Below are 8642 nucleotides of genomic sequence, written 5' to 3'. Positions count from 1 at the left end.
TGAGGAAGCACGCCCATATTAGATGCAGGGGGTATTACAATGGTGAAGACACGTAAGCACATATCTATTTGCACTGCATTGAATTGAGTGGTATTCTGTAACCATGGATAGCAGCCAACCACGCATAAAGAGGCAGAATGTTTCTTCCTCCTTTGCCTCATTAGGTTTAAAAGACATTAACTGGGCATTTGGCCTTTTTAAACATCCATTGTCGTAACAATGATGAAAGCAAAAGTAATGAATTTATTGCAAAACCCTGTTGATCAGCAATGAGAAAAGCAGTCAGCTCTGTCATCTGATTAGTCAAGGACTGTAAGGTACACAGCCTGTAACATCTTAATGGATTTCAGTTTCAGTAGGAAATTAACCTATTTAGTATATGAATTGTGTTCAAACAAGGTAGCGTGGATGAAAGCCTCAGCAAAAAGAAGCATTCAGTTTGATGGTGGTTTGGTTTGAAGGGTCAACATCAAGTTCACGATGTATATTCAGAGCATACGGTAAGTTTAGGTAATTAGTGACTAGATATGGCGAACCTCTTAAGATTCATTTTGTGTTGGGATTTGGTGGCTCTGGTACTTGGTTCATTTCAGGACATACAAGTTTGGTACGAATCACATTTTAGGGCTAGTTCACACGGGGCACAGGACCGCGTATTTTGGTCCTGATTTTGATGCGGGAAGCCGTGTCAGAATAGGACCAAAATGCGCTGCCACGACTGTTGCGGAGTCCGACAGTCGCATCTTCCCACTCCGGAGTAGACCCAAATGAATATGCCTAGTCTGGAGGGTGCTGTTGCGAGGCGGACGCCAGGGCTGAATCAGCCGCGGAATCTGCCTGAAGAAGGGGCAGCTCGCTTCTTTTTTCCGTGAGCGAAAACATACTGCTCACGAAAAAAAGGAAACTAGCGGTCTGCATAGACCTCTATTGTGAGGCATGGATTCTGAGGTGAATTCGGTGTCAAAATCCGCCCACTCTTGCCCTGTGTGAATGAGCCCTAAATTTGGCTTAACATAGTGTAGAACACTCTTAAGGCTCCTTATCTATCCAATTTCTAGTTCATTAAAGCAAACGCAGACCGAGTTATGTCAAAATTAATGTGACATATATGTCTATAGAAAAATGAATGGTAAGCAGTGGATGCAAACTCAGTTTAACTATAGCCTGCACCGACATTCGCTTTTACACAGTTAACATTTAAAACGTTCCAAAAATTCCCTATTTATTAGGAAAATGTGCATGCCTGTGGGGTTTTTTTCGACATGCATGGAGGTTATATAGTAAAAAGCAATGGTTTTGTAGAAAAATTAGCCCATTTTGATGGTGGACCAGACCACAGGAAATGCCTGCCTGGTGGTAGTGGTGTAAGTTGTGGCAACATGTGTAGCAGTGTGGCAGGGACATTAGCAGACCGCAGGACTTGTCTTCTTGAGTGGTGGCAGGCACTAGGCAGCTGTAGCAACATGTGTGGCAGTGCAGCAGAGCACAACATGAAGAGCCAGGCCAGAGGACATGTTTTCTTGAGTGGTGGCAGTGGTTGTAAGCACTGGGCAACTGTGGCAACATGTTTAGCAGTGCAACAGGGGCATAATATGATGGACCAGGTGACAGGACATGTTTTTTGAGTGGTGGTAGGCACTAAGCAGCTGTGCCAACATGAGTGGTAGTGCAGTCGAGCATAATACTGTAGGGTACTGTAGGGTTATAGGTTGGGCTTGATGGACTGATGTCTTCATCCAACCTCATCTACTATGTAACTATGTATATAATATGATGGGCCAGGCCAAGCGACATGTGTGCCTCAGTGGTGGCAGTGGTGGTACTGGTAACTAGTTAGGAGTAGCATCAGCAGCAGTACAGAAAAATGGAAGATGATAAAACTGTTTTAGGCCGTGGCCCCACAGGTCAGAAACACCACGATTTGCTTCTGCTGCGGGAAAAATTGCGGCCTTTTACAGTAACTGCAAAGTGGATGGGATTCTTGCGAATCCCATCTTTGTGGTAAAAATTCAGATCTCACCTTTACCTCACATATTCAGAAACTTGGACGCTCTTGCCAACTGCATCTCAAAAACATTTCTAGAATTCGCCCTTTTCTCACCATGGAAACATCAAAAACCATCATTGTTGCTCTGATTTTCTCTCGTCTTCACTATTGCAATTCTCTTCTAATTGGGCTTCCTCTTACTAAACTCTCCCCACTGCAATCTGTCCTGAATGCAGCTGCCAGACTCACCTTTCTGTCAAACCAGTACACAGACACATCTACCTTGTGTCAGTCAATGTATTGGTTGCCCATCCATCACAGAATACAATATAAAATTATCACTCTGACCCACAATTCGCTGCAATCCCCTATATCGCCTCCTTCATCACTGTCTACTGCCCCAAATTGTCCTCTCAGTTCTGCCAATGACCTTAGACTTGCATCCTGTGTTATCTGAACACTCCCATCATCAAGATTTTTCTCGATCTGCACCAGTGCTCTGGAATGCTTTATCCCAGACAATCTGATTTATCCCCAACTACAGCAGCTTCAAAACTGCCCTAAAATCACATCTGTTTGGTCAGGCTTATCACGTGACCTGATCACCGTGTAGTGTGCGGAGGTGTAGAATTATAACTCTTTTTAATCCTTCCTCTATTCCTCAGATAATGTCCACTCCATCTATAAGTTACACTGCACTGTTTGCATTTAGTATCGGTTTATTCACAGACACAGGCTGGTGACGGTTCATATAGCTTCAGTTACATAACCTTTTCTATTAAAAGATGGCTGGACCATTGTAGCAAACAAGCCCTCTGGCCTCTTGTGTCCCCCTACCGCCTCACAGAATGTAAGCTCTTGCGAGCAGGGCCCTCACTCCTATTGTTTGATATGCTTATTTCTTTGTCACATTGTAATGTCTCATATTGTTTGTTCATGTGTCCTCTGATTTGTCAAGTGCTACTGTATATGTTGGCGCTATATAAGGTTTATTATTATTATTATTATTAAAGGCGTACAGATTACAACTGCCATACTTGTTATTCCTGATGAAAGTATAAGCAATACTCCTAGAGAAGAGTTTTCCTATGAATGTAGAATGCAACTGAGCCATATGTTGGCCTACAGACCACTCTCTTGGTATTGAGTTGGCATTGCATCTGTTCCCGCCACATGATCTGTAGTGTAGACAGCCTCAGGGAGCCCTTGTATTACAATCTGTTACCTTATATTGAGAAACCATAACCTAAGGTGCCTCCCTAGACAGGGGAAAACTTTCAATAAAAGATATACTGATTCTGCACTTCTTTTGTTTCTGACATTCTTCATACTTTCAACACCCACATTCCACATCAAAGTATTATGTAGAACTAAAATTTGATTTTCACTTGACTAAAGAAACAAAACTAAAGTGGTCCCAGTTTCAGCTAAAGAACATCAAGACATGCAGTTGTCTTCTAAAAAAAAACAACCTTTTTCACATGTCCTGCTTGGGCATGTGGATAACATGGAGGAGGTTTTTTTTTAACTTTATAGGCAGAGCACAATACCCTATGAAGTAGAAGTCCATTTTTCACATCTCAGGGAAAATTTCCTTCTTGATTCAAAATAAGAACAAATCCCTGGATCAATGATCAATTACCAGAAATTTTGTAACTATAACTTGGGTAAGAAGTAGTGCTATGTCTCCTTAAGGAAACATTGTCTCTCTGACCATATATACCCTACTACGAAATTTGGCAGGAGAATATGCAACTAAGTCCTTCTTGGCAGAAAAGGGCAATGTCACCTAAAACCACCATTTGACCAACAACGTCTACTTAAAGAGGTTGTCCACGCTTTTTTTTTTTTTTTTTTTTTTTAATTAGGCTGGTAGAGGTGAAAAAACCCCATACTCATCTGTCCCCGGTGTCCTCCTAGCAAAGTCCAGTCCTGCTGCTAGACTGTCTTCTTTTGCCGGAATTCCTCGCCAGCTGTGACGTCCCATGTCCCTTCTGCTGAGAATTGATTTGCCACAGTGATTGCATAACTGCTGAAGCCAATCAGTGGCCTAAGGAAGGGACCCATAGTGATGTCCCAAGTCCTTCGCTGAGGCCACTCACTAGCGTCAGTGGTCACTTGTGGTGGGGACTTCCGACCGGAACAAAACACTGGAGTAACAGGATTGGACCAGAGCAGGGACAGGTGAGCGGATTTTTTAACATTTTTTTTTCACCTCCTCAGGATTATTTTTTTCAGCCTGCACAACCCCTTTAAGGAGACAGTATCATTTCTTACCCATGTCTTTGACCTCTCGCCAAGGTGGCCAGCCAGAATCCTAGTTTACACATATGAAAGGCAATAACCTAGAAACAAGTGTCTGTTGATGGCTCTCTCATTTGGAGATATTTTGATATGGATTTATTCCCAGATTATGCCACTAGGTTTCAGGAAGACCAAACAGTGATCTACAGGGAGCTAACTTCTGAAAGGTGTCGCTTCAGCATTAAACTATAATCTGCTACCTTCTCAGAAAGGCTTTCAGGTCCTTCTTGAATTCTATTAAAGGGGGTTTCTGCCTCAACAGAGTTATTTCTACTGCTGTATGAAAATCCCTATAAAGAATTCTTCATAACTGCTTGCATACACAGTACATATTAAGTTATCTGCAAGGCCTGATAGCTTATTCTGGAATCATCCTATAGGATATAGGACCAGAATAGTTTCGAAAAGTGTGAGGGGAAAGGATGCCATCAGAATAATTTCTTCTAGTGGGCTGAAGGAATCAAAGACCAACACTGCATAGGACATACATTGAGATATTTGACTGAGACTAATGGTCTTTGAGCTATCTCCCATTTCTCACACCACTATGCATTGCATGGTTACTATTGTGCTCATGTAATAGAAATTCTTCTGCGTGTTTTCTCCCTTTATATGGTGTGGTTTTTCCACATCTACAACGGGCACTTAACGGCCTGTGGGGGGTTTCAGTGTCCCATATAGACCTGGTGGGTTTCCTTTAAGTGTGGGAGACACACTAGAAAAAAAAAAAAAAAAAAAAAAACAGTCCCATCTGCAGGCAGCATGTCATAGGAAAAAAAGTTCTCAAACTTCTCAAATTTCCAGGAAGGGAACAAATTGATGATCTTCTGGCAGTGGGCATCAAGAGGCATCTTGAGATTCAGAGATCTGGTGGATCAATGTGTGCATAGAACCATATCATGCTTGCACTAAATAAGAATTTATTCACCCCCACTTCTTTCAGTCCCAGAGCTATGCGGTTGGCATGCTGAGCTTCATGAGGGAGAAGCATTGGGTTGACAACTTCTGCCGCTGACTAGTTGCTGAGACAGAACCCCATAACCGAATCTTGGCTTACAATTCGCTACTTTGAAAACAGCTAAACTATGAGTCAGTCGGTTTGAGACTGAGAACGTACACCTGACCTAATCCTTCACACCCTAACAAGGGCACTGAAATACATACCAGCAATTAACTATTGAGAAATGTTCCTGAAGACTGTGCACAAAGGACACATCTCCACCATGCAACATTTCTATAAGAGGAATGTACAGTATCTAGAGGTGAGTCTAGAGGTGAGTCTAGAGGTGAGTCAGAGGTGGATGACATGTATCACTGCACTATTTTGTAACAGAATGGTACCCTTTACTTACAAACGTACACCTAACAGCAAATGACTTTAATAACCAGTAGCGCCCTTTTTGGTCACCTCCCTTATATTTCAAATTAAATTGGAATCTGGGGAAGAGTATCATGCCATCACTGATATCCTCACTCACTTTGCTGGCTGCTACCAAAACTTGTACTCCTCTTGACTGCATTAGGGCTCGTTCACATCTGGGCCCGGTCTCAGTTCATGCAGGTTTGGGTTTCCTGCACAAAATTGAGCAGGAGACGGAAAGCTGCAGGACTCTTTCATACCCATTCATTTGAATGGGTTTGAAAGATGTCTGGCCTCGCGAAACCGTTTTTGTAAAAATCGGACACAGAGTCGGACATGCAGTACTCTGTGTCCGGTTTTAAAAAAACGGTTTCGCGGCGGAGAGCATAAAACGCTCACCGGCGCACATGGTCTGACAGCTTTCCGTCTTCTGCATGTAGAAGATGGAAAGCTCAGAACGGACTCCGGGCGCTAGTGTGAACCTAGCGTAAGTCCAAACAACAGATTGCACAATTACTGGCAGATATTGCACTCCCTGCCTTTTGCAGTCTTGCAGACTTAATATTGAATCATTTTAAACTTGTATGTTGCATTATCGGTCACTAAGGCTGGGTTCACACTCCTGCTGCTGTCTGCCCCGAGGTTTCCGTCCTAAACCCCTGGGGAAACTGGACAGGGGATGGCTTGTCGGCTTGTCATTTGAAAGGGTTTTTAAAGGTGACCGCTGGTTTCCGCATGCGGCCTCTCCACCTAGAAACCATTTTTTTTGCATGGACACAAAGTTCTATATGCAGGACTTTGTGCCTGTGCAAAAAGAATGTTTTCCCCTTGGAGAGGCCACATGCGGACACCAGCAGTCACCTTTAAAAAACTAATGAATGGGTTTTAAAGCTGACCGCCGGCAAGCCGTCCCCTGTCCAGTTTCGCAGGGGTTTAGGACAGAATCCCTGGGGCGGACAGCAGCAGTAGTAGTGTGAACCCAGCCTTACTTACGCCAGTCCTTTCCAACACTTGCCAGACCTAGATATGACAATGTGTGCAGAGCAGTGAGAGAACTGCGTTTATGTTTCTGTTAATATCTTATTTTCCTAAATGCCAAGGCAGCAAGATGACGTGATAACCTCTGTTAAACAGGAACGTTTAGGCTAGTTTGATAAGAAAAGCTCAATATTTCTTTATAAAAGAGTCTTTGTTGTCTACAGTAATAATCACACTGTGTAAATGGAACAAACCTCTTAGTCTGGAGATATGTACAGTGGTGAATAGTGCCATTTATGTATTGGCTGAGCCTAGAGAAAGTCTGGTCACCTATCAAATCGCAAAGTTAAAAAAAAAGTTCAAACCTATCTGTTGCAATTATGGTCCCTAGCTAGCACTGTATAACTATTGTGCTCCATTTTGTAACTTTTACGCTGTTTGTAAAACATGTAAGCACCTGCCAATGCTTTTGATGTGAAGAGATTAAATGTTCGTGTGAACCTGTATCATGCAGAAATTTTATTTATTTTTCAACATCTAGCTTGCGTAGTCTGCTCCTGCCCTACCAATAGTTGCCCCTATAACATAAGAACATGGTCTGATTTCTGTCATTTAAGGTACATCTAGACAGGGTGGCAGAAAATCTGCATTATAGGTTCCCGTGTGAATGTATCCTAATTTAGACCTTATTCACATGCCAGTATTTTGGACACTGATTTTCATCAGTGATTGTGAGACAAATCCAGGAGTGCAAACTAGACAGAGGTAGTGTATATTCAGACAAACCTGCCATGGACTTGGACTTTTTCACTTCCCAGTGGACTCCTGAATGTAACCCATTTTCACAGATCCCTCATACACTTCAGTCTATGGAGGAATCTGTGAAATTGGCCTGGAAAATAGCAAATTCTATTTTTTTTTTGTCGGATCTGTCACACGGCTCATTAAAACAATGGTCATGTAAATAAATCCATTAATATCAATGGGGCCAGGTTGAATCCTGTTGTGTGAATGAGTACATAAGGTATAATGGAAAGTTCTGTACGTGGTTTTGGCACATAAATACTGATTTAAATCACTGACTATATCATCAAATAAGGCCTAAAAGGAATTTTCCAAACATTTGCATTTATGAAGCTGTGAGGACCCTCATGATTAGTAATGGAAAGGACTTGTACCTCTAGAGCAGGGGTAGGGAACCTTCGGCTCTCCAGCTGCTGTGAAACTACAACTCCCAGCATGCTCCATTCACTTCCATGGGAGTTCCAAGAACAACAGAGCAAGTATGCATGCTGGGAGTTGTAGTTTTTCAACAGCTGGAGAGCCGTACGTTCCCTACCCCTGCTCTAGAGCTTCTGCCAGCCATGTACTGGAAGGATGAGATTAACTCGTTCAGTGTGACAGACCAGCCTCATGTTTTCTAAGTATATGGACAAGTTCAGCTGATGGAAGTTCAAAGAGTCCATAAATATAGAATCATTGCGGTTGCACTGCCATTTCCCTCATTATAACTCTCAGGAACTGTCTAGTAATCAGCAGTAACTGTGATAGGAGGTTTTCTTCTCCCTTCTCTTCTCCCTTGTGGAACAGTCCATACAGTTTTATGATATAGAACATTCTGATGCCTGTAAAGGGTGACACATAGCTTTCTATAGATTCATAAAAACAGCAGGAAAAACTACATGTAAGAGAATACGGAATATAATGGAGCGCATGGGAAAATTTAGGTTTAAGTATCTCGATAATTTTTACAAAGCATCAGAGTGTCACAAAAATATGTAAAAAGGAGAATAATAAATCACATAAAGTACTGTGCAAAAGTTTTTGGCAGATGTGTAAAAAATGCCCTAAAGTAAGAATGTTTTCAAAAATTGTGTTGATAGTTTATCCGTTATGTCCAGGAAACCGCTACATTTGATGCTAAACTATCCCCAATTGTCTGCCCGCCGGGTTTCCGTCCTATTCCCAGAGAAACTGCATAGGGGACAGTCTCCAGGTGGTCAGTTTTAAAAC

The sequence above is a fragment of the Leptodactylus fuscus genome, chromosome 3 (assembly GCF_031893055.1).
Source record: "Leptodactylus fuscus isolate aLepFus1 chromosome 3, aLepFus1.hap2, whole genome shotgun sequence".
Lineage (NCBI taxonomy): Eukaryota > Metazoa > Chordata > Amphibia > Anura > Leptodactylidae > Leptodactylus > Leptodactylus fuscus.
Note: the sequence above shows the minus strand (reverse complement) of the source record.